This window comes from Salvia hispanica, chromosome 2, assembly GCF_029641045.1.
Source record: "Salvia hispanica isolate PSC_SH4W2 chromosome 2, Shi_PSC_v1, whole genome shotgun sequence".
Taxonomy (NCBI): Eukaryota; Viridiplantae; Streptophyta; class Magnoliopsida; order Lamiales; family Lamiaceae; genus Salvia; species Salvia hispanica.
In genome coordinates, this window is record NC_142693.1 from 42,996,591 (window position 1) to 43,021,628 (window position 25,038).

General features: G+C 42.4%; 1 pseudogene; it reads left to right on the forward strand.

Moving 5' to 3' along the window:
• Positions 1-23,523: 23,523 nt before the first annotated feature.
• On the forward strand, positions 23,524-24,603 carry LOC148932455 (uncharacterized; annotated as a pseudogene).
• The last annotated feature ends 435 nt before the right edge of the window (positions 24,604-25,038 follow it).

Consider the following 25,038-nt stretch of genomic DNA (forward strand, 5'->3'; position numbering starts at 1 on the left):
AGCGACTGGCTGGGAGGAAGTACTTCTGCTTTTTGGATGGGTACAGTGGATACTTTCAAATTTATGTGAACCCGGAGGACCAGGATAAGACCACATTCACGTGCCCGTTTGGAACCTATGCGGATAGGCGTATGCCATTTGGCCTATGCAACGCCCCCGGTACTTTCCAACGGTGCATGATGAGCATATTCTCGGACTTGATTGAAGATTGTATAGAGATCTTTATGCATGATTTCACTGTCTATGGAGACTCTTTCGACTCGTACTTGCAACATTTGGATATGGTGCTAGGAAGGTGTCAAGCAAAGAGTCTGGTCTTGAACTTTGAGAAATGCCACTTTATGGTTACAGAAGGAATTGTTCTAGGACACGTGGTGTCAGAAAAGGGAATCCAGGTGGATCAAGCTAAAGTGGATGTCATATCCAAACTACCCTTCCCTACTGATCAGAAAGGATTAAGAGGTTTCCTTGGCCTTGCTGGATTTTATCGAAGATTTATCAAGGATTTCGCCAAGATTGCCCAACCTCTTACCAAGCTTCTCCAGAACGAGGTGGAGTTCGTCTTCGATGAGCATTGCAAGGCTGCTTTCAACCTCCTTAAGGAAAAATTGATTTCTGCACCGATCATTCAGGCTCCTGACTGGGGTCACCCCTTCGAGGTGATGTGCGATGCTAGTGACTATGCAGTGGGGGCCGTACTGGGTCGGAAGATAGATGGGAAAAGGTACGTGATATTCTATGCATCAAAAACCCTGAATCAAGCCCAACGGAATTATGACACCACCGAGAAAGAGATGTTGGCGGTTGTCTATTCATTCGAGAAGTTCAGGCAGTACCTACTGGGATCCAGAGTCATCGTCTATACTGACCATGCGGCGATCAAGTATCTCATTGCGAAGAAGGAGTCAAAGCCCCGACTGATCAGATGGGTGCTGCTTTTACAAGAATTCGACTGGGAGGTAGAAGACAAAAAGGGAGTTGAGAACAAGGTAGCGGACCACTTGAGCAGAATAATACAAGAAGGGAACAGTGAAGATGTAAGGGATCGATTCCCGGAAGAGCATTTATGTGAAGTGATTTTCTCCGCAAGAAAGATCGATTGGGAAGAAGTGATGAGACTTACTGGTCAGGACGCAACAACCAAGGGCAAGGGGAAGGTAGGACAGGAACCCTGGTATGCGGACTTGGCAAACTACTTAGTAACAGGAGAACTGCCAATGGTGCCAAACGTGACAAAGGCTCAGAGGATGAAGATCAAGAGCGAAGCAAAGTATTATTTCTAGGACGATCCATACTTGTGGAAAGCAGGAGCAGACCAGGTCATTAGAAGATGTGTTCCTGACTGGGAGCAACGGGATGTACTGACGCACTGCCACTCCTTGGCATGTGGAGGACATTTCGGGCGAAGGAAGACTGCCAGAAAAGTGTTAGATAGCGGATTCTACTGGCCAACCCTGAATAGAGATGCATACGAGTTCTGCAAGGGCTGTGAATGTCGCCAACTGACCGGTGGGATCTCCGCGAGGGATGAAATGCCGCAAGTTCCAATAATAGTTTGTGAAGTGTTCGACATCTGGGGTATGGACTTCATGGGTCCTTTTCCCTCATCTTATGGGAACTCCTACATCCTAGTGGCAGTTGACTACGTGTCAAAATGGATAGAAGCCAAGGCCACAAGCACTTGTGAATCTAAAGAAGTCACCAAGTTCCTCAAGAGTCATATATTCAGTCGATTTGGGATACCAAGGGCAATCATCTCCGATCAAGGGACTCACTTCTGCAACCGAACGGTCGAAGCATTGATGAAGAAGTACGGAGTTCATCACCGCCTATCCAGTCCTTACCACCCTCAAGCCAACGGGCAGGCAGAGATCTCAAACAGGGAAATAAAGAGCATTTTAGAGAAGACAGTCAACCCCTCCAGAAAAGATTGGAGCACAAGGTTGGAAGATGCTCTGTGGGCATATCGGACAGCCTACAAAACTCCTATAGGGATGTCCCCCTATCGCATTGTCTTTGGGAAGATGTGTCACTTGCCAGTGGGAATTGAACACCGAGCATACTGGGCAGTACAACAGGTTAATGTGGATGCTAAGGCCTGTGAAGAGGAAAGGAAGCTACAACTTCAAGAGCTATAAGAACTCAGATTGGAGTCGTTCGACTTAGCCATGTGGTATAAGGAGAAAACAAAGATGTGGCACGACAAAAATCTGAGAACCAAGGATCTCCAAGTTGGTCAGAAAGTACTACTCTTCCAGTCAAGACTGAAGCTAATGCCTGGGAAGCTCAAATCCAAATGGGCAGGACCTTACATTATCACTGCACTACGTGCTAATGGAGCGGTCGAGATTTCAGGGAGTATCCCTAACTCTGAACCTTTTGTCGTTAATGGACATAGATTGAAAATATATAGGGAAAATGAAGAGCACTGTTTAGTGGAAGAAATTCCACTACACTTTAAGAGCGTCTAAATGACCAGTAGGAAAGGGATTTGAAGTTCCACCTGGTCAACGTCATATGTATTGTACTTACTGACCGGGTAAAACTTCAAATACCCTTAGTAATGATGTAAATATTGTAAATATTTGGTAATTTAATTTAAGTTAAGAAGGAAAAACAAGAAAAAGATTTTTTCGGATCTTAAATATTAATTCGGAGTTCGTACTGACCACGAGGATACCACTTGGGTGAAACTCTGAATTATATTAAAGAGCCATTTATTTGCTTTATTTCTATTTCTAGCTAATTGAGAAGAGGGAGTTGAGTAAAGTTTGAATTTTGGGGTGTTGCAGCTTTGCAGGCGAGTACAGAGGCTGGGAGGCGCGTGAAGCAAGGACGTGACAAGCAACGTCCAATCGGCTGCCAGCAAGCACAACCTCCTTCCACACGAAGCATCTCAACCGAGCGACCGCCTACAACCGGTCAAAACCCTCAACTACCCACCCCTCTGTAAAACACCCCACCGCCTACTCCCCTTCACTCTACAAACCCTTACCTGCACTCTCTCTCCCACAACCACCACCCCCACTCCGAAAAACTACCACCCACTAAAGAAACCACCGCAAACCACCACCGATACAGTCATGGCAAAGAGAAAGGCAACCAACAACCGAGCATCTACCACCGGCGAAGCCTCGTCAGAACTCCAGCCAGCAGCCGAGTCGCGGCCGCCAAGCCCGCAACGATCACAACCACCGCCGACGACACAAATTCCGGTTTATGGTTCCTTTAGACGCACTGGCGGCGTTCCTAAGGCAACAAGACCCTAACAGAGACTGGACAACAACCCTAGCCGGATTTAGCCTAACCGGAGGAATGCCGGCGACATCAAACCCTACCCCAACTGCAACCACAGAACACAGAACACCCACCCACCACCACCCCAAAAACCTCAATTCCAACGTCCGAAAATATTCCCTCAACAATTGCTGCACAATCAGAACCCTCCCACCCTTCTCCCATACACCAACAAACAGAGCCGCTGGACGTCAGCCCTCTTTCCGCCTATCAAGATCCCAACTGGGGAGAAACAGAAGACAAGGAGAGTGGAGGGAGAGCAAGCGAGAGCGATAAAGGTGAAGCAGAGGAGATTAGGGCCACTGACGCAAAAATCGATGTAGCGGAGGAGGAGATAGATCTGAACGAGACGGCCAGGAAGCAAGGGATAATGACGGATGAAGAATTCTAAACGGTTTTGGGCAAAGGGGATCAAATCGTGATAAACCCTGAAGGGGTGGCTGAGGTACTGGACCTCGCATCCCAGACAGTAGGGAAGGGGGAAGCAACAAAGGAAGCGGAAGAGTCGGAAGGGGTAGTCCACCAATCAGTGGATGAGAGGACAAACGAACAACCGGAAAAGGCAGAACAACCTAAAGAGGAGGGGAAAGAGCCAGACACACATCAAGGGGAAGCCTCAGTGGTAACTAAACCCAAGCCAGTAAAAAGGAGGCTAGTGTTGAAAAACGACCCCAAGGCAGAAAGGCAGAAACCCCAAAGAGTGTCACAGAGATGTATAGGAAAGTGGACGTCCAACAAGGCAGGAGCAAACACCGCAGCAGATGCAGTGGAGGTTTCGAGTGATGACGAGAAGACTACTCCTACAAAACCTGGGGAGGAGCCCTCGAATGCTAGCCAGGAGGACACCCAAATGGCAACAGGGACAGTATCAGCAACGCCGACTGACCAGGAGGAGAATACTGACAAGGTGGCTGAGGGTCTGGACCTCGCATCAGAGTCAGTAGGTCGGGAGGAGGCAGCAAGAAGTGATACTAGTGCCCGCATGGTGGCCGAGCCTACCGCCCAGGAGGACACTTCAACACAAGCCGACGAGGAAGCAGAGGCAATGGATATCAAAGAAACCAAATACATTCAAGAAAGGAAGAGGAAGGGGAAAGCCCCTGTCAAGAAGAAACAAGTCATGAAGAAACAGCGCACTGCCAATGCAAGCATAGTGATCAGAGAGCCAGAAGAGAAGGAGAGATCAAGCGACACCGACTACACTTCCAGCGAGGATTCTGACTCAGAGAGTGATATCTCTCTGGAAGGAGAAGACTATCATGAGCAGCAGCTCTCCGACAACCACCTTGAACTAGTCCATCCTCCGGTAGAGAGGATCGTGTACCGGCGGTGGAGGGTAACGCTCACTGATGAGCTTATGGAGGACATGAAGCACTACGACACCAAGAAGCTTCAAGATGCATTTGACGACAAGGATGACAGTAGCAAGCAAGTCAAATGCGGAAAGGTACTCCATATACCCTCTTTGGATGAGTTGTCTGTTCGTGAACCCTTCCTGGCCAGTATGGAAGCATTGGGTTTTGAATGGCTGTTAGAGAATAGGGACCCAGAGATATCTATGAGATTAGCGAAGGAGTTCTTCACCACGTTTAGGTTCCAACTCACTACGGACTTAGACGAGGTGTCAATTTCCTTTAGGATATTCGGTGGAGAACTGTCGATGAGTCTGATAGAGTGGACTGTGCGATTGGGTATGTGTAGCCTAGAGGAGGCTATAGGTCCGGACTGGAGAAGCCGTGAGAGGGGGGTACCGAGGCGACATATAGAATTTGAGCCCCAGGAAGCCTGGGAGGAGCTAACCCACCCCAATGCTGGCCAGTTCGCCTCCACAAAATCCAGATCCACCCACTTCAACAGTTCCATGCTACGATTGGTGCAGCTCTACTTAGGCTATAACCTACTGGGGCAGAGCAACTCCGCTGCAAGAACGTCCATGACCGAATTGTACTTGGTATGGTGCGCTAAGCATGGAAGGAAACTGCACCTAGGGTTTTGGACAGCCTACCAATGCCACCTGATAGCCACCTACCCAGCCAGAAACTTGTCGCTCTGCCACATACTAGGAGCCTTCGTGCGCAACAACATCATCATAACAGAGGTAGAAGACCTGTCTCCAATGTACATGGTCGACGCTCCTGGCCTATTTGATATACCCTTCTTCGTCCGCACCAACATGGTATACTACAGAGAAGGTGTACCCCAGTTCTACCCAATGGGAGAAGCCCCTGGAGGAAGGGCACAACAAGGCCAGGAGGTGCAAGCTGGCCAGATCGACCAAGCGCAGAGGCTGAGACAAGAAAATCTGGAGAGCGCAGTGACTGAGCTGGCTGAGGAGAATAGACAATCGCGGGCAGAGATGGCGAAGCTGACAACCCAAATGGAGAGCATACTAAAGGAGTTGGCAAGAGGGAAAGCAAGCAGTGGAGCTGGAACAAGCGGACATGGAGGACAGGAAGAAGAACCCACTGGACCTGAGGAAGAAGACGGCGATGGACAACAGGAGGATGATGACAACCAACCCGAACCTACTGAAGAAGAACCAACGGACCCACCTGCACAGAACCCTGCCCCAAGAAGGAGCAGGAGGAACATCTAATCGAACCACCCCCAACTGACCAGTTAGTTTTCTTTTTATATTTTTTTTAAGTTTTTTCTTTTGTTTATGTTTTCGTACTTTTTTTTAGGTAGATTTATGTGTTTTAATTGTATGCAAACCCCATTCATAACACTTAGCCTATTTAATAGTCTAAGTGTGAGAAGTAAAGGGTTTGCTACTTTTTGTGCATATGGTTATTATGTTTTTCTTTGTTTTTTGTCGTGAGCATGTTATCTCACACTTAGCCTACTGAGTAGTCTAAGTGTGAGGAGTTTATATGTTTATATTTCATGTTTGTAAATATTTTGCTCTGTTTTGTTTATAAATCTAGTTATATATCTGAAACTCTCCCACTGAGCCTATTGCATAGTCTAAGTGTGAGAAGTTTTTAGATATAATATGTGTTTGTTTTAAGTGTGCGTCTGTCATACTAGCCATTCCCAATTTTCACTTCACAGCCTGTATCTGGGGCAGACACTTGTGAAGTGAGAGGGGGGAGCAAATGGCCAGTATGACACGTATATATGTGTTATTTGAGTCAGTGCATGTTAGTTTTTTTTAGGTTTGTTTAGGTCTAGGAATTATGTGTTATGTTTTATGAATGGGCTTAAAACTCAACTACCTCGAACTGACGGTGAGGGGAATTGAGGGAGATAAGGCATGCCGGAAAACAGAAACCACCCCCTCCAGTAACCCCTAGTCAGTATAGATGATGCAAGTATGAAGGAAAAACTCATCCCTTAGGTCAGACACGAAAGCCCTCTTAAAAGGTGAGTTAGAGACCCCAAAGTGGAACTACTTTCCACTAAGTACTGAAAAAAAAAAAAGAAGAGAGGCTACCACATGATGTCTAGGGTAAGGTGACCGCGTGTGGCAAACCCTGAAGGCAGTAGGAAACCCCCCCCCCCCCCATAAAAAAAAAAAAAAAAAAAAAAAAAAAAAAAAAAAAACTACCCTTAGAACCCCATTTTCTAGCCTGACTTATACCCCGAAATAACCCATCAGCCACTGGAACTGTGTGCGTGCAAGGCATGAGGCAAGGAAGCAACTGCCCAGGAGGACATACAAAAGGGACCAACTGAAGAAAAGAAAGGCAAAGAAAGAAGGAGAAAATCGATCTGAAATCTCTAGATCCAAAAAAATAGAAGAATGAATAAGGGTGGCAAAGCCACAGAAAAGAAAATTGAAGAAAATGGTCGCAGATACTTGACCATAAAAAGAGAAAGGAGAAGAAGGAATAAGGGTGGCGAAGCCACGAAGAAGCTACTGACCAGTTGGAAGCCAATGTCAGAAATTGTCCAGCCAAAGAAGAAGCCCTAGCCAGAAGCCCGAATGCACACAGTTCTCCCTCATCAAATAAGTAGTTATTGTTGGACCTCAGAGCCTTAGGGACAACTACCCCAAACATTACAAGCCACTAGCCCCATTACAAGCCTTAAAGACCTTCGGGAGCTGCATGTGAGATCTGAGTCCGAAACATCTATGGTTTAGCATTGAGAGAAAACAGTCCTAACACCCCCTGTGAGGAATGAGTGACTGAGTGAACCCAGTGTTTGGCCTAGGATTGGGTGATCCTGACAAGCAGATATACTGACTAGGGAAGAAAAGGGGGGCGGCGGAAGTTCAAGGCTGCCTAAGGCCGGATTGCACCTGATCTCGAGGGGAAGGGTGGTTGAAAATATAGCCTGTTCTATGTGTTTAAGTTAACTATGTGTCTTATGTGTTTGTATCGTTTTTGTTTTCTTTTCTTTTGCGTCAGAGTCTTGAGTCTAGCTAGGTAGAGTCGGTCAGGGGAGTAACCAGGCTCGAATTCGACTTATTTCTTTTTGTTTGTCTTCACGCTTGAGGACAAGCATGTGGTAAGTGTGAGCAGTTTGATAAATCGTATTCTAAGCCTTGGTTACTGGTCAGTATGTCGTGAAATTCATGTATTATCTGCAAAACAGTTGCTTAAGTGTGCAGGATTGAAGGATCCAAGTCAGTAGGAAACGATTCAGGTGACGCAAGTGAAAAGGACGCCAGAAGAGTGCGATACTGACCAGGATGCATGCCAGATAAAAGGCTCGAGATGGAGAAGGTGGATAGCTGGGATGATCATTGACAAGGGCAAAAAGGTCAAAGTGCGGGAGAAGTCTACATTAAAAGCAAGGGCAAGCCTCCCTATAAAAGAAGCCATTTGGAGAGAGAGAAGGAGTTCGGTTCGAAGCTCTGAGTTCGCAGTTCGACAATTACACTTAGTAGAATTCTCTCTAGAAGATCCATCCTTCAGCATTATCCCACTTCTCGTTCCTCGCCACAGCCATGGTCATCAGTCCATCGTTCCAGCCAGTTATCGTAGCAGTGTAGTAGTATCATCGCCCGGAGTGGCACGAACAATCTTAATCGCTTTCTTAGTTTAAAGTTTACTTGTTTTCATGATTTAAGTTATTTGCAAACACTCATCGCTGTTGCTCTTTTGAAGTACTTGTTATTTTCCAACATTTACATTATGAAGTTTCTATTTCGCATGTCACTTTGGTTCGAGTTTGCTTCATTCTGCCTAGGAAAGTTAGATTTAGTTATTGCTTTCAATTTCTAAGTGTTTTCTTATCGGGAGTTGTTGATTTGAAGTTGTAGCTAGTTTAGTCAAGTTTTTCGTGCATGAGTTTCTTTTCTGCGCCGTGATTACCACCTTGCATGTCAGTCAGTAGAAGTAAAGTTGCATTTTTACCGTTTAATTTAGGTTTAAGCCTTTTAATCAATGGATCTTGAGTTTGAATTTATAAATCTGAAGTTTTAGTTATGGTGTCTGTGTTCATATGATTTTTGTCAATACTTGGTGATAAAGAAAACGTCAAAATCAACTTTATTGGACCACTTTTACTTTTAAGTTACTTTTGCTTTTGTTCCCTACTTTTCAGATGTACTATCCAGACCTGTCAGAGAGCCCCAGCCAACAGATATACCTTATAGTCTAAATTTCCTCTTTTAATAACTGTCCACTTTCCATATGTGTCTGATACACCTTGTCCCCTATTTTCACAAACACTCCCACATGTCTGTTATTTTCCCGCCTACTAGTCAGTAGAGTACCACCTTTATTTCCTGTCTAGGTAAAATCTCAACCCAAGCGTGGTAGCTAACCAAACACCCAGGAAAGTCACTGCAGTTATCAAAACGTGTCCATCCTCGTGGGATTCGACCCTTACCTCCATTATACTAACCAGTAGAAGTGGGTTGAGGAAATTTGTTTGAAGCCAGGTGTAACGACCCGCCCATCTAGGGTATAATAAATGCGGCGATCGTTAACTAGGCGGACTTAAATGCATCAAAGATCATGGGCTAGGGTTCCATTTTAAAAGGGATTTAGCCAAAGCATTTAATGAACAATTGAGTAGAAGAAGAAATAATGCCTTAGCATTGAAATCCAAAAAGACTATCACAATAAATGCTCCAAAATAACAAAGGTTCCAAAATAGACTCATCTGTTTCATGTTCAAAAATATTCCCACGTACTAAAAGAGTTTATACCCAACCAATGATCACAAGTTTTCATAATATAGCGGAAGCGATCAAGAGAGAAGTGAGGCTATGTATGGAGACACAACGACACTTTAAGTACCAACAGCTCATCTTATTATTTCCTACTCAACACCGCCGCCCGCTCGCCACCGCTCAACCTGCACATAGGGAAAACACATGCAGGGCTGAGTACTTATAATCACACTCAGTGGACTCATTGCTGAAAACAGTTTTATCACAATTATAGTTATCATGCCATTCTCAAGTGTCCATCGGGATTTTAACTTTAGAAAGACCCGAGGCACCAAAATGTTTTCTTTATCAAATATCACGGTCGCGCAACCATTTTTCTCATAGACGTTTACCATATCCTCATTCTACATGACAAGGAATGCGGCCGCAATCCAGGTCACTAGACCGGCCGACCCGTACGCCAGCACTCGGTCTAACATTGGTGTACACTAACCCAAGTAGAGTTTGCGGCTCTACAAGGATCCGAATTCGATTAAATCAATAGTGGCATAGCCACGAGGGATAGGCACGACAAAACAAATCAAGGCATGATAACACATATCTCATTCTCATCAATATCAGTTTAGGACAATGTCCTTATTTTAAAAGAAAGCCCACCTCGTCGGCTTAGCTTGATAGTATTCTCTTCTCCTCGTTTATCACGCTGAGAGCGCGAAGTATCACCTTTAAATTAGGCGTATCACAAATCAGTTTCAATCATTGATCTCAAATCATGCATGTCTCCCATATTTCCCTTTTTCCCATCGATTACTTTCAAAATCATCAATTAAAATCAAAGTATGTTTGGCATATCATTTTTATTCAATGAACAACTCCAAATTCACCATTAAATCGTGTCACGCATGAGTGTTCCACACACACAACACACGTATACGATCACCACACATGTGCACGCCGACCAAGGCGTGCACGCACACACACGGTCTCGCACACACACACTTGCACACATATATCCCAAAATTCATCAATTTAATTCCCCTTCTCTCAATCTAAATGCATGTGGACTCAAGAACACCGATTAATCGGTAGAAGAAGAGGAGATCAAAGATTAAAGTACCTTTTCCAAAAGAACAATCGATAGAAACAAGTTATAGCCTTGATTCTTCAATAAAATCTTGAACTCCAACTTGAATTCTTCTCAATTGATAAGAAAACTTGAAGAAAACTTGGAGAGAGTGGGGAGAGAAGTGGGGAACGGTTTTCAAGAATGGGGCGATTTTTGTAGCTAGGGTTTTGATTTTTCTCTCCTCTTATTTATAGAGGTTAAGATATACTCCAATAATTAAATAAATAAAAAGATTTGGGAGAGATAATAGGGGAGTGGCGTTAATTTGGTTGAGAAGAATGGGGAATTCGAAATTTATAGGCTATTTAATTAGCCTATAATTAAATTCAAATATTTCACGGAGTAGAATAATATATCACGGAGCAAGAATATAAAATTAAATCTCCCCAAACAATAGGAAAAGTGGCGTGACTTCTTTTCCATTCTCAAAAGGGATTTGATTTAAATCCTATTTTAATTAGGATATGGTAAGATCTTCTTAGATTTGGCAAGATATGCTAGGATATTCTAGCATATTTATATTTATTCATGGAATAGAATAAATAAGGGATCAAATAAAATAATATAAAAATAATCCCTTCCTCCACAAAATAGGAGATCTCGAAAATCTCCTAGAAATATTAGGGGTTTCGAAAATTCCACCAACAAATAAGGAATAATCGGACTTTGGATTAAATTCGGATAATTATCTCAAGCAATAAATTAAATCCAAGAAAAATAGGATTTCTTCTCCAAATAAAAATAGGAGGGATCGAATAACTCCACATGATTAAATAATGCTCCTATTAAATTCTCACTCATCCCTTAGGAAAATAATTCACCCACAATTATATTTCTCCGCATCAAATATTCACACCAAGTCAATCATTTCTTCACTTTCTCTTCTTTTTCTTAACGCATTGACCTTTCAACGGCCACGTCATATTTTCCCATCTTTGACTATTCAATAGCCACGTCAACATTTCAACAAGTTGACTATTCAACTCAATCTCAATTCTCATACGCAATTAGGTCACAAAGACACTATGCAATTAATTACTCATCAAATAATTCACATATCATAGCATTTAAGGCATTTAATGCAAAAATTTTATAACCCGAAAATTAGGGTTTGAAAAAGTGGGGCGTTACATTCCACCACCCTTAAAAGAAATTTCGTCCCGAAATTTGGTACCTCATGGAAAAAGATCCGGTTACAGTTCCATCATCTTGTCTTCAAGCTCCCACGTGGCTTCTTCATAGTACTTTCGCGCTAGCAATGGATTTATTTCTCAAGTTCTGAACCTTTCGGTCCAAGATCATTTGGGGTTTCTCTTCGTAACTCAAGTCGGAATTCAACGCGACTTCTTCGTAGTGAATCACGTGCTTCGGATAAAACACATATTTTCACAACTGCGATACGTGAAAGACGTTGTGCACGTTTCCAAGACTTGGCGGTAGCGCCAATCGATAGGCTACGGGTCCTATTCCTTCTAGAATTTCGTAAGGCCCAATAAAACGTGGTTTCAATTTTCCTTTAATGCCAAAACGTGTTATCCCTTTCGACGGGGACACTTTAAGAAAAACTTTATCACCGACTTGAAATTGTAAGTCAGTTCGTCGGACGTCAGCGTATGACTTTTGTCTGTCCTGGGCTTCCTTTATTCTCACACGAATTTGTCGAACGACTTCGACCATTTCTTCGACCGCATCGGGTCCTAGCACCCGTCGCTCTCCAACTTCATCCCAGTAGAGCGGCGATCTACATTTTCTTCCGTATAAGACTTCATATGGCGCCATGCTGATTGTTGCTTGGAAGCTGTTATTGTAAGCAAATTCGATTGACGGTAGTGCGGTCTCCCAACTTCCGCCTCGGTCGAGCACTACGGCTCGTAGCATATCCTCGAGAGTTTGTATCATCCTCTCGGATTGTCCATCAGACTGCGGGTGAAACGCCGTGCTAAAGTTCAATCTTGTTCCAAGCTCGCGCAGTAGACTAATCCAAAATTTCGATGTGAACATCGGGTCACGATCGGACGTAATTGTCAGTGGGACTCCGTGCAATCGCACGATCTCCTTTATGTAGATCCGAGCCAGTTTGCTCGATCCATGGGTTACCGGAATCGGTATGAAATGCGCACTCTTGGTAAGGCGATCTATAATCACCCAAATTGCGGTGTTCCCTTTTAGGGTCTTTGGCAAGGCCGTCACAAAATCCATGGCGATTTGCTCCCATTTCCACTCGGGTATCTCTAATGGTTGTAATTTTCCATGTGGTCGTTGATGTAATGCCTTCACCTGTTGGCAGGCTAAGCAACGTTCTACAAATGCTGCGATATCTCTCTTCATGCCATTCCACCAAAAGGACTTTTTCAAGTCTTGGTACATCTTCGTGCTTCCAGGGTGAGCAGTGTATGGAGTTTCATGAGCTTCGCTCATGATCTCGTTCTTAAGTTCTTCGTTGTTTGGCACGCACAACCTTCCTTCAAAGGTGAGGGCGTTGTCGGACTCCTCACTAAATTTTCCGGATTCACCGGTTCTTACTTCAATACGGATTTCCTCTAGTTCCGCATCCATCCGTTGCGCTGCAACGATTCTCGTTTTCAGATCTGGTTTAACCACCAAAGTGGCAATTCGCTCTTCCACTGTTTCAGGTGCTCATATCACTTCTAATCGCATTTTGCTAAATTCTCGTATCAAGCTTTCTTCTTCCGTCGCAAAGGTAGCTATTTGCGAATGATATCTACGGCTCAAAGCATCTGCCACTACATTTGCTTTGCCGGGGGGGTAGTTGATGTCACAATCGTAGTCCTTCACTAGTTCGAGCCATCTTCGTTGTCGCATATTCAAGTCTCTCTGCTCGAAGAAATACTTTGAGCTCTTGTGGTCCGTAAAGATTTCACATCTAACTCCGTAGAGATGATGCCTCCAAATCTTTAGGGCATGTACCACTGCTGCTAACTCCAACTCGTGCGTTGGGTAATTCAACTCATGTGGTCTTAATTGTCGTGACGCGTAGGCGATCACTTTATTATTTTGCATCAATACGCATCCTAATCCAACCTTCGAAGCGTCGGTGTAGTCTACGTAGTTCACTCCAGACTAGGGCACAGCTAACACTGGCGCGGTTGTCAATTTTTCCTTCAAGAGTTGAAAGCTTGCTTCACACTTTGAGGTCCAATTCACCTTGACTTCCTTCTTAAGTTGTTGCGTCATTGGTCTCGCTATCTTGGAGAATCCTTCAATGAATCTTCGGTAGTATCCTGCCAATCCTAGGAAACTCCGAATTTCGTTTGGTGTTGAAGGCGACTTCCATTGTTGTACTGCCTCAACCTTGGCGGGGTCCACTCGGATTCCTTCTGCCGACACAATGTGTCCTAGAAAATTCACTTCCTTCAGCCAGAATTCACACTTGCTGAATTTGGCGTACAACTTCTCGGTCCTCAACGTCTCCAACGTGATTCTTAGGTGCTCCTCATGCTCCTTCTCGTTCTTTGAGTAGACTAGCACGTCATCTATAAAGACTAAAACGAATTTATCCAAGTACGGATGGAATATTCGATTCATCAAATCCATGAATACCGCTGGGGCATTCGTCAATCCAAACGGCATCACCACAAACTCGTAGTGGCCATATCTTGTGCGAAACGCAGTCTTGGGTATATCCTCCCTTCGAACTCGTAGCTGATGATATCCGGACCTCAAGTCCATCTTTGAAAAGACTCCTGCTCCTCGCAGTTGGTCAAACAAGTCGTCTATCCTTGGCAGTGGATACTTGTTCTTTAGGGTCAACTTGTTTAGCTCCCTATAATCGATGCACATCCTCATTGATCCGTCCTTCTTCTTCACGAAGAGTACTGGTGCGCCCCACGGCGAGACACTAGGTCTAATGAAACCTAAGTCCATGAGTTCTTGGAGTTGTATCTTTAATTCCTCTAACTCTTTTGGCGCCATTCGATATAGTGCCTTTGATACGGGTGCGGCTCCCGGTTCAAGGTCAATCGTGAACTCCAATTGTCGATCTGGCGATGGTCCAGGTAATACTTCTGGAAAAACGTCGGGAAATTCTTGCATGACAGCAACATCTTCCATCTTCTTCTCGTTTTTCTCCTCTCCATGGAGGTAGACAAGATAGGCAGTTCGCCCTTTTTTCATCATTGCGGTCGCTTGAAGCGCGGATATGATGGCGATTCGCCGGTTCATCGAGATTCCGTGGTATATGATGGGTTCGCTTCCCGGAGCTTGTAGGGATATCTGCCTCTCCTTACCACGAATCGTCGCAAAGTTCGTTGTCAGCCAGTCCATTCCCAAGATTATATCGATCTCTCCCATCGCCATTACTTGCAGGTCGTGAGCGACTAATTTAAGATCTCGTAAAAGAATTTCTACTTTTGAGCATGCTCGAGAGATTTATATCGTCCCACCCACTGGTGAAGACACCATCATCTTATCGAAAACCAATTATCACATTAGTAGTCATGCCTTGATCATCAACCATTCGTACACATATTTCCTTTCTCAAGAGATTATTGTTTAAGTTCGTTCTTCTAGCAGCTTGTGACAGGCAGTTCGTTGTTGCAGATGATCTAACGTCTCGTTTATTGGTTATGTCGACGCTTTTAGTTGGTGTAAAAATTTCCGCGCGTGATTCGAAAGCACAATTCTAACATTTCCTTGAGTCTATTAACAATAATTCGAAAATTGATCAAACAGTCTTACTTGGATAGAAATTGATTTCAACTCGAAAAAACACCATCAAAATGTCTTTCATCGGAAGGCTCCAAACTTAATCAAGGAAACAAGGATAATATTTCTAGCTCAACACTTCCAAATCTCATCATTGACAATTGGTTTGAAACAAAGCGAGGACTAAGTTCCATTGAACTTAACTCGTCCATTCTGAGAATTTAAATGGGTTTAGAGGGATCAAGTAAAACCCATAAAGCTTGAGAATTTACTTCAGACGAGAGTTCGAAAGAACATGAGGTAGGTCATGAAAACAGGATGAAACTACCATAAATCTCAAATTCCATAGCAGACTGCCCGATCAAAATTTGCAAAAATTCCGGACAGCAATGAATGATATCGTTCAAACATGTCAAAGCCTAAAACAATCAGTCGCGACAGAATTTAGAAACATAGACAAATGTCATGAAGTAGCACTATCAATGGTTCAATGACATCATGGTATTGAAAAATGAAATCACATCAATGGATTCACGGGTTTGTTGAGGGCAACCCAAAGTGATTGGAACTTTTCAGCAAATTAACACGATCAAACCCGTTTAACGAAAAAGAGAACATCGTAGCCTCAACTTGGTGTTGGCGAAAGAAAAATCATTGAGCTATAAAGAATTTCACTTCTGCAAGAGCGAATTGGCGAAATGAAGAGGTGAACAAAATTTCAAGTAGAATATTCCATCATTTGAATAAATCAGGTCTGGAGATGTGATCATACTAAAGGTCATAACTGCAAACAACTTTAGGATCAAAGTTCAATGACGGAGGCTCGTAAATTCAAATATCGTCCTTGTGAATGACGAATTAAAGAAGACCACTCAATCCAGATGTCCAAAGTTACAAGAGTAAACACCAAATTTTCAAGCCAGGTGAGTCATGACTCGTTATAGGAAAAGAAATAATGGATATCACTTGCAAATTGTGAATCAACCAAGGCGTTTAAATAGACAATGGCTCACGGTCATTCAAAACGTCCCGAAAAGAACTTAGGATCCAAGTAAGTACTGTTGATTTAAAAAAAATCGGCCATTCAAGCTACGAAGGTCGCACTCTCTCGCACATTTTTCGCGAGCATGAACATGGTAGCATCATTCTATGAAACCATGGATTCCAAATTGAGATTCATCGTATCATCGAAATTAATAACTATTTTTGATGGTCGCATCTTCAAAGTCTTCTTCTTGCCATGCCACATGGTCATTTTTGATTGCCATTATACACGCGATCTTAATGTGTCATAAACGTCGTCGTATTTGTGTCGCGTTGCCACTTTGGCAGGGTATGCGAGACTGCATAGTTTTATTAGCTCTTAGGTATGATTTCACCCTTGTAAGGATACACCAAGTTCAACATATATATATTTTCGTTGGTTTTGTCACTCGGGAAAGTGATATTGCAGTTGTCATCTTGCAACTGAGTTCTAGCACGTTCAGTCTGGCCTACTTCTTAGGCACTCTATAATCTCAAGCATAGCTTGAAGTCTCACACTTCAACGTATATTCGATCATTACCTAACTCAAGCTCCATATGGCTTCTACGTTCGCAACAGAGTTCACAAATTTCACATTTCACTCTCGTAGTGATTCTATACGATACCTTGTACTTCATTGGTCATAGGTTATCACCACATGAAACTTCATTCATATATTGCACAATCAAACATGTTTGTCATATAACCCGTTTGGTGTTTCATAACAAGCGTCGTAAATCGATATATGTGAATAGCAACACTTAGTCAATCAATCATTCATGGAATCGCATTTCATAAATCATGTAGTTCATGCGCATGTACATCACAATCACAGCTCACAACCACACGCATATCATGCTTTTCCTTTCACAGTTTCATAGTCATGAAATTTCAATCACATAGGCATAAAGTTTTGTCGTTCATGGAAGCAACGTGTATTTCCTTCAAGTTAATTCTTTAGTTTCGCAGAAGTGATAACAAATCTCAACATCAACCAATACAAGTTCACAATCATACTTCAATATCCATCACATTCAACGCCTTCATGCCTCATTGTTAAAAACAATTTGTATATTCTCATAATTGTCTCCCAATTCGTATCTTCACAACATTTTCCAAAAGCCATAGTATTTACTTCACATTTCCCATAGGTGTTGTTTCACATACAATCAAGAAATCACAGTCATATAGGATTTCATTCATCCAAGCACAAAGAAGTCTAACACGTATTCACCGATTTTCTTTATCGAGTAAAATACAAGTTCACTTGCACAACATCATTCATCATTCTTGGCATAATCGCACTTAGCAATTTCATATCCATGCATATACATCATTCCACACTCCCAAGAAATATTTTTTTTTCAAAGACGTCATATTAACTTCTATTACCATTGAAATATTTTCATTTTCACCAGAGTAATATTCCCATCGCAATTTCCAACATCTCACAATTCAAATCAATACTCATAGATATCGTTCATCACGAAAATCACAAATCATATAGAATCTCATTTATTCGATTCGTAGCGATCTTAGTCGCAAATCACTTGCATAACAGCATTCATCTTTTATTTTGCATAATCATAATCCGCAAATTTCAATTGCATGCATAATCATCATTTTATACTCCATCACAAATTTCCAAATATCACAACAACTCCCATTCGCTTCAACTTCCAATATTTCATAATTCAAATCAATATTCAAGAGATACTTGTTACCTCATTCATCGTGGTTGAGCGGAGACGAGTTGCGGTGTTGAGCCTTCGACGATTATCCATTAATCAATTTACACAAATCTAAGATTTTTAATTCAACAAGACTCTTGGGTCCAGAGCGGAAAGAACGATGGCTCTGATACCAACTGTAACGACCCGCCCATCTAGGGTATAATAAATGCGGCGATCGTTAACTAGGCGGACTTAAATGCATCAAAGATCATGGGCTAGGGTTCCATTTTAAAAGGGATTTAGCCAAAGCATTTAATGAACAATTGAGTAGAAGAAGAAATAATGCCTTAGCATTGAAATCCAAAAAGACTATCACAATAAATGCTCCAAAATAACAAAGGTTCCAAAATAGACTCATCTGTTTCATGTTCAAAAATATTCCCACGTACTAAAAGAGTTTATACCCAACCAATGATCACAAGTTTTCATAATATAGCGGAAGCGATCAAGAGAGAAGTGAGGCTATGTATGGAGACACAACGACACTTTAAGTACCAACAGCTCATCTTATTATTTCCTACTCAACACCGCCGCCCGCTCGCCACCGCTCAACCTGCACATAGGGAAAACACATGCAGGGCTGAGTACTTATAATCATACTCAGTGGACTCATTGCTGAAAACAGTTTTATCACAATTATAGTTATCATGCCATTCTCAAGTGTCCATCGGGGTTTTAACTTTAGAAAGACCCGAGGCACCAAAATGTTTTCTTTATCAAATATCACGGTGGCGCAACCATTTTTCTCATAGACGTTTACCATATCCTCATTCTACATGACAAGGAATGCGGCCGCAATCCAGGTCACTAGACCGGCCGACCCGTACGCCAGCACTCGTTCTAACATTGGTGTACACTAACCCAAGTAGAGTTTGCGGCTCTACAAGGATCCGAATTCGATTAAATCAATAGTGGCATAGCCACGAGGGATAGGCACGACAAAACAAATCAAGGCATGATAACACATATCTCATTCTCATCAATATCAGTTTAGGACAATGTCCTTATTTTAAAAGAAAGCCCACCTCGTCGGCTTAGCTTGATAGTATTCTCTTCTCCTCGTTTATCACGCTGAGAGCGCGAAGTATCACCTTTAAATTAGGCGTATCACAAATCAGTTTCAATCATTGATCTCAAATCATGCATGTCTCCCATATTTCCCTTTTTCCCATCGATTACTTTCAAAATCATCAATCAAAATCAAAGTATGTTTGGCATATCATTTTTATTCAATGAACAACTCCAAATTCACCATTAAATCGTGTCACGCATGAGTGTTCCACACACACAACACACGTATACGATCACCACACATGTGCACGCCGACCAAGGCGTGCACGCACACACACGGTCTCGCACACACACACTTGCACACATATATCCCAAAATTCATCAATTTAATTCCCCTTCCCTCAATCTAAATGCATGTGGACTCAAGAACACCGATTAATCAGTAGAAGAAGAGGAGATCAAAGATTAAAGTACCTTTTCCAAAAGAACAATCGATAGAAACAAGTTATAGCCTTGATTCTTCAATAAAATCTTGAACTCCAACTTGAATTCTTCTCAATTGATAAGAAAACTTGGAGAGAGTGGGGAGAGAAGTGGGGAACGGTTTTCAAGAATGGGGCGATTTTTGTAGCTAGGGTTTTGATTTTTCTCTCCTCTTATTTATAGAGGTTAAGATATACTCCAATAATTAAATAAATAAAAAGATTTGGGAGAGATAATAGGGGAGTGGCGTTAATTTGGTTGAGAAGAATGGGGAATTCGAAATTTATAGGCTATTTAATTAGCCTATAATTAAATTCAAATATTTCACGGAGTAGAATAATATATCACGGAGCAAGAATATAAAATTAAATCTCCCCAAACAATAGGAAAAGTGGCGTGACTTCTTTTCCATTCTCAAAAGGGATTTGATTTAAATCCTATTTTAATTAGGATATGGTAAGATCTTCTTAGATTTGGCAAGATATGCTAGGATATTCTAGCATATTTATATTTATTCATGGAATAGAATAAATAAGGGATCAAATAAAATAATATAAAAATAATCCCTTCCTCCACAAAATAGGAGATCTCGAAAATCTCCTAGAAATATTAGGGGTTTCGAAAATTCCACCAACAAATAAGGAATAATCGGACTTTGGATTAAATTCGGATAATTATCTCAAGCAATAAATTAAATCCAAGAAAAATAGGATTTCTTCTCCAAATAAAAATAGGAGGGATCGAATAACTCCACATGATTAAATAATGCTCCTATTAAATTCTCACTCATCCCTTAGGAAAATAATTCACCCACAATTATATTTCTCCGCATCAAATATTCACACCAAGTCAATCATTTCTTCACTTTCTCTTCTTTTTCTTAACGCATTGACCTTTCAACGGCCACGTCATATTTTCCCATCTTTGACTATTCAATAGCCACGTCAACATTTCAACAAGTTGACTATTCAACTCAATCTCAATTCTCATACGCAATTAGGTCACAAAGACACTATGCAATTAATTACTCATCAAATAATTCACATATCATAGCATTTAAGGCATTTAATGCAAAAATTTTATAACTCGAAAATTAGGGTTTGAAAAAGTGGGGCGTTACATTCCACCACCCTTAAAAGAAATTTCGTCCCGAAATTTGGTACCTCATGGAAAAAGATCTGGTTACAGTTCCATCATCTTGTCTTCAAGCTCCCACGTGGCTTCTTCATAGTACTTTCGCGCTAGCAATGGATTTATTTCTCAAGTTCTGAACCTTTCGGTCCAAGATCATTTGGGGTTTCTCTTCGTAACTCAAGTCGGAATTCAACGCGACTTCTTCGTAGTGAATCACGTGCTTCGGATAAAACACATATTTTCACAACTGCGATACGTGAAAGACGTTGTGCACATTTCCAAGACTTGGCGGTAACGCCAATCGATAGGCTACGGGTCCTATTCCTTCTAGAATTTCATAAGGCCCAATAAAACGTGGTTTCAATTTTCCTTTAAGGCCATTATTTGGTTCGTTTTTTATGTCAAAGTCACTCTACATGTCTATTATTTGCATATTTAGTCTATTTTGGTATTTTGACATGTTTTGTGAGAAATGTGCATAATTGAGCCGAAAAAGGGATCCAAAACGCCAAGTTTGGGAATCTGGAGTCAGACGGCGACCGGCGACCACCGCGGATGTGTACGGCGACCGCCGGCGCCCGGCGGGCAGATCAATGCAGCAGTCCGCCTCGGAAAAATGTGCTTGGAAGAGAAGTCTCATCCGGCGACCGCCGAAAGATGTGCGGCGGTCCGCCGCCAAGGGAACAGACTCTCTGGACTCCAACGCGGCGACCGCCGGAGAAAGGTGGCGAATCCGAGAAGCCCTAGATTTGCGCCCAGTTTTACCATATTTTGGAGATTTTTTCCTTCTACCACAAGGCATGGCTTTTCCCTATAAATAAGGCCTCAAGCTTCATCAAAAAGGGAGAACTTCTAATTGCAAAATACATCATAGAGGTCAAGGCTTAGAGTACTTCACTGGTACAAGGAGTTGGAGCAAGATTTCAAGAACATCAAGAACGACAAGGATTCAACCTACGGGTTTTATTTGCTTTAGTTTTATGTTCAAATTGTCTTCCCTTTAATCCATGTTTTCCAAATAGTAATTGAGTCTCGGTAGAGGATAGACACTTTGTGTTCGTCTTCACCGTGTTCGATATCCGGTACTGACCTTTAGCTATACTATATATACTCTGTATACTTGCAGGTTTATTTAGTGCTAATAAAAAGTGCATCAAGTTTTTGGCGCCGTTGTCGGGGAAGACAATTCACTTTGGAGTGATATCTTCAAACAGATAATTTTACTACTTTGGATTTTACTGCTTTCATTTTTTATTTTATTTTTATTTTCGTTCTTATTTTTATTTTTATTTTTCGTCTTTTTTTTTTAGTTTCTGTGTAGGTTGTGCAGATTTGTGTATCTTGTGGAGATAATAAGATGGCGGAGCCTACCAACCACGATCTTATCATCGCCTTCCAAAGGGAGGTGGAAGAAATGCGAGAAGAGAGAGCTCGGGCAAAAGCTGAAAAAGAAAAACGAGCAAGGGAGGTAGTTCCAGTCTTGAATATGTTTAGTCATGGTAACATTGTGGATATTCCTGTAGGTCCGCAGATAGAGGCCAACAACTTCAAGTTGGGGATACCCTTAATCAACAGGGTTGAACAAAATGCCTTCGCAGGAAGAGACACCGAGGACGCAAATCGACATCTCACCAAGTTCGTGGAAATAGCTAATACAATCAAGATCAATGGTGTTGATGATGATATTGTGAGGGTAAGACTTTTTCCCTTTTCCTTGACTGATGCTGCTAAAGAATGGTATGATTGTCTGCCTGCAGATAAAACCACCAATTGGAAGGATCTAGTGGTACTCTTCCTCGACAAGTACTACCCGCCTGGCACCATCCTAAAGCTTAAGTGTGAGATCTTTCAATTCATACAAGGATCCGATGAGCCTCTATATGAAGCTCTCGCACGTTTCAAAGCCCTTCTCCGCAAATGCCCGAATCATGGTTTTGGAATAGACCATCAGGTAGGAATCCTTTAAAAAATCTCTAGTTTGTTGGATTCAGGGGCGAATGGGGGATTCTTGAGGAAAGGAGGAGTTGCTGCTATGGAGGTGATAGAGGAATTAGCTACAAACAGTCGAGGTTGGTCCAAGGAAAAACACAAAGCTGAAAGGCTAGATGCAGTGAAGAAACCATGTGGGAATGAGACATCCCAAGAATTGGTATTCATCAGAGCAAGACTAGAAAAATTGGAAGCTCCAGGCAAGGAAGGGAATGCCATCAAAGATGTCAAATATGTCCAAAATAGGGGTGATCCCAACAGGCTTTATAATAATAATTATCACCCTAATCAGGGGGGTGGTAATTTTAATAATTATAATGGAAATCACCCACATCCACATGTATCTCATGCTAATAATCATAACTTTGTCCAATCTCATGCAGGGTTCAATCTAGGCAAAGAGAAATGAGTGGTGCCACATACCAAGGAAGACAAATATGAGGCTGGCATCCAAAAGATCTTGGAGCTAATGTTAGAGGATAGAAAGAACAACGAGACCAAGATGGGAGTTGTAGAGGAAAGACTTACCAAACTTGAATCTGGGTTAAATACTGTTGTCTCCACTGTGTCCATCATTAAGTTACAAATGGATCAATTCCAAAAGAAGGTAGTGGAGGATAAAGGCAAGGTTGTTGCCGAGGTTGTCGGTACCAACAAGGATGAAGCCAGCACATCCGGAACGAGTTTTAGGGACTGTCTGACACCCAGCGGACCACCGCATACGTTGCAGCGGGCCGCCACTGGGGCACAGCTTGGATCCTGCCCGACGCCTGGCGGACCGCCGCAAACCCCGCAGCGGCCCGCCACTGAAGAGGCAGAGGCGCCCGCCAAGAAGGAACTCGTGCGGCACAATGGGATTGTACTCCCCTTCCAGCCAAGGAAGCCGTTCAAGCTTGAAGAGCAATTCCGACAATTCTTAAATATGTTTTGTAAATGTCATATAAACCTCCCTCTTGATGATGCATTGCAGGAAATATCTAGGTAAGCGGTGATGAAAAAGCAAAAGCTCCATAAATCTGATCTAAAGCTACCTCTTCATTGTAGTGATATCATCCAAAAGCAAAGGACTATCAAGCAGAGGGACCCTGGCCAATTCATCATTCTCTGTTCCATTGGGAATGGCAAGGTAGACAAGGCTCTTTGTGATCTTGGAGCTAGCGTCAACATAATGCCATTGGAGTACTACGAGAAGCTCAACATCGAGCCGCTCAAATCCATAGATACCTGCTTAAGGATGGCCGATAACACTGCGATAAATGCGGTGGGAGTAATTGAGGATGTGTTAGTAAAGGTTGATGACTTCATATTCCCTGCCAATTTCTTTGTTTTAGACATGAAAGTTGATAAACAAGTTCCTCTGATTTTAGGCAGAAATTTTCTAGCCACATGCAAAGCTCTTATTCATGTAGGTAGAGGAGAAATCACTATGTGACCATGGAGGAAAGTCGACCTACAACATCGAAAGCGCGATGCTTAAGTATGAAGAGGCTAAACAAGCTAAGATGGAACATGATTGCAGGGACGTCATGGTAACCGATTTGTCAAAGCCTTATGATCCATTTGGAGGGGAAGATCTTTCTAACCCTACTATTTTCATTGTTAACACTTTACCCTCAAGCTCCCAAAAAGGGCAAGCCTAATCCTACTAAGCCTACCTTGCAGGAAAAGCCCAAGAGAAAGAAGAGGAAGAAGACTACACCTCAAGATGACCCCGAAATCTACGTAATCGAAACCTCGAATGGAAAATTCAAATGGTGGAAGAAAGTTTTCAACAAGTTGGTTCCATTTGCGATGGCAGAGACTAAGATTATTGGTACAAAGGCATTCCAAATGAATCCTCACGATGGGGGAATAACTCATGAGCTTCAAAGAATGTCAAGCTAAAGACGGAAAATAAGCGCTTGTTGGGAGGCAACCCAACCTTGTTTTTGAAAATTTTTATTATAAGTTAAGTGTTTTTGGTGTTAGTTTTAATGTTTGTGTTTTGAAAATTTTCGCAGGTTCTGACCTCTCCGCGGCGACCGCCGCATGTGCTGCAGCGGTCCGCCACATACTCGCTGGAACATTTTGATGTCGCGTGGCGACCGCCGGAAAGCCCGCGGTGGGCAGCCACCTGGGCGTATTTCTCCAACGTAATTTTTTCAAAGATCTTCAACTTTCGCCCGGTCAAGCCTCGACGCAAGAATTTTCTAGGTACGTTTTTTTTCAGTAGTCCACTCACGTCCCTACCAACTCTGCAAACTTATTTTACACTTTGTTGTACATAAGTTTGGGGGGATGAAGTGGTGGACCGTGAGTTTAGGATTTTTCTTTTTGCTTTAAGTTTTTGTTTTTGTTTTCAATAACCCCGTAGGTGAATTTTGTATTCTAAAAATGTTTTCTTGAATCCATGTCGTGAACTTAACATGAAGAACTTAGAAACACGCATGCTTAGGGACACACTTTAGATTGAGTTGCCAATGATATTACATTCCATCTATGTTTGAGTGTGGCTTAACGTTCTGAT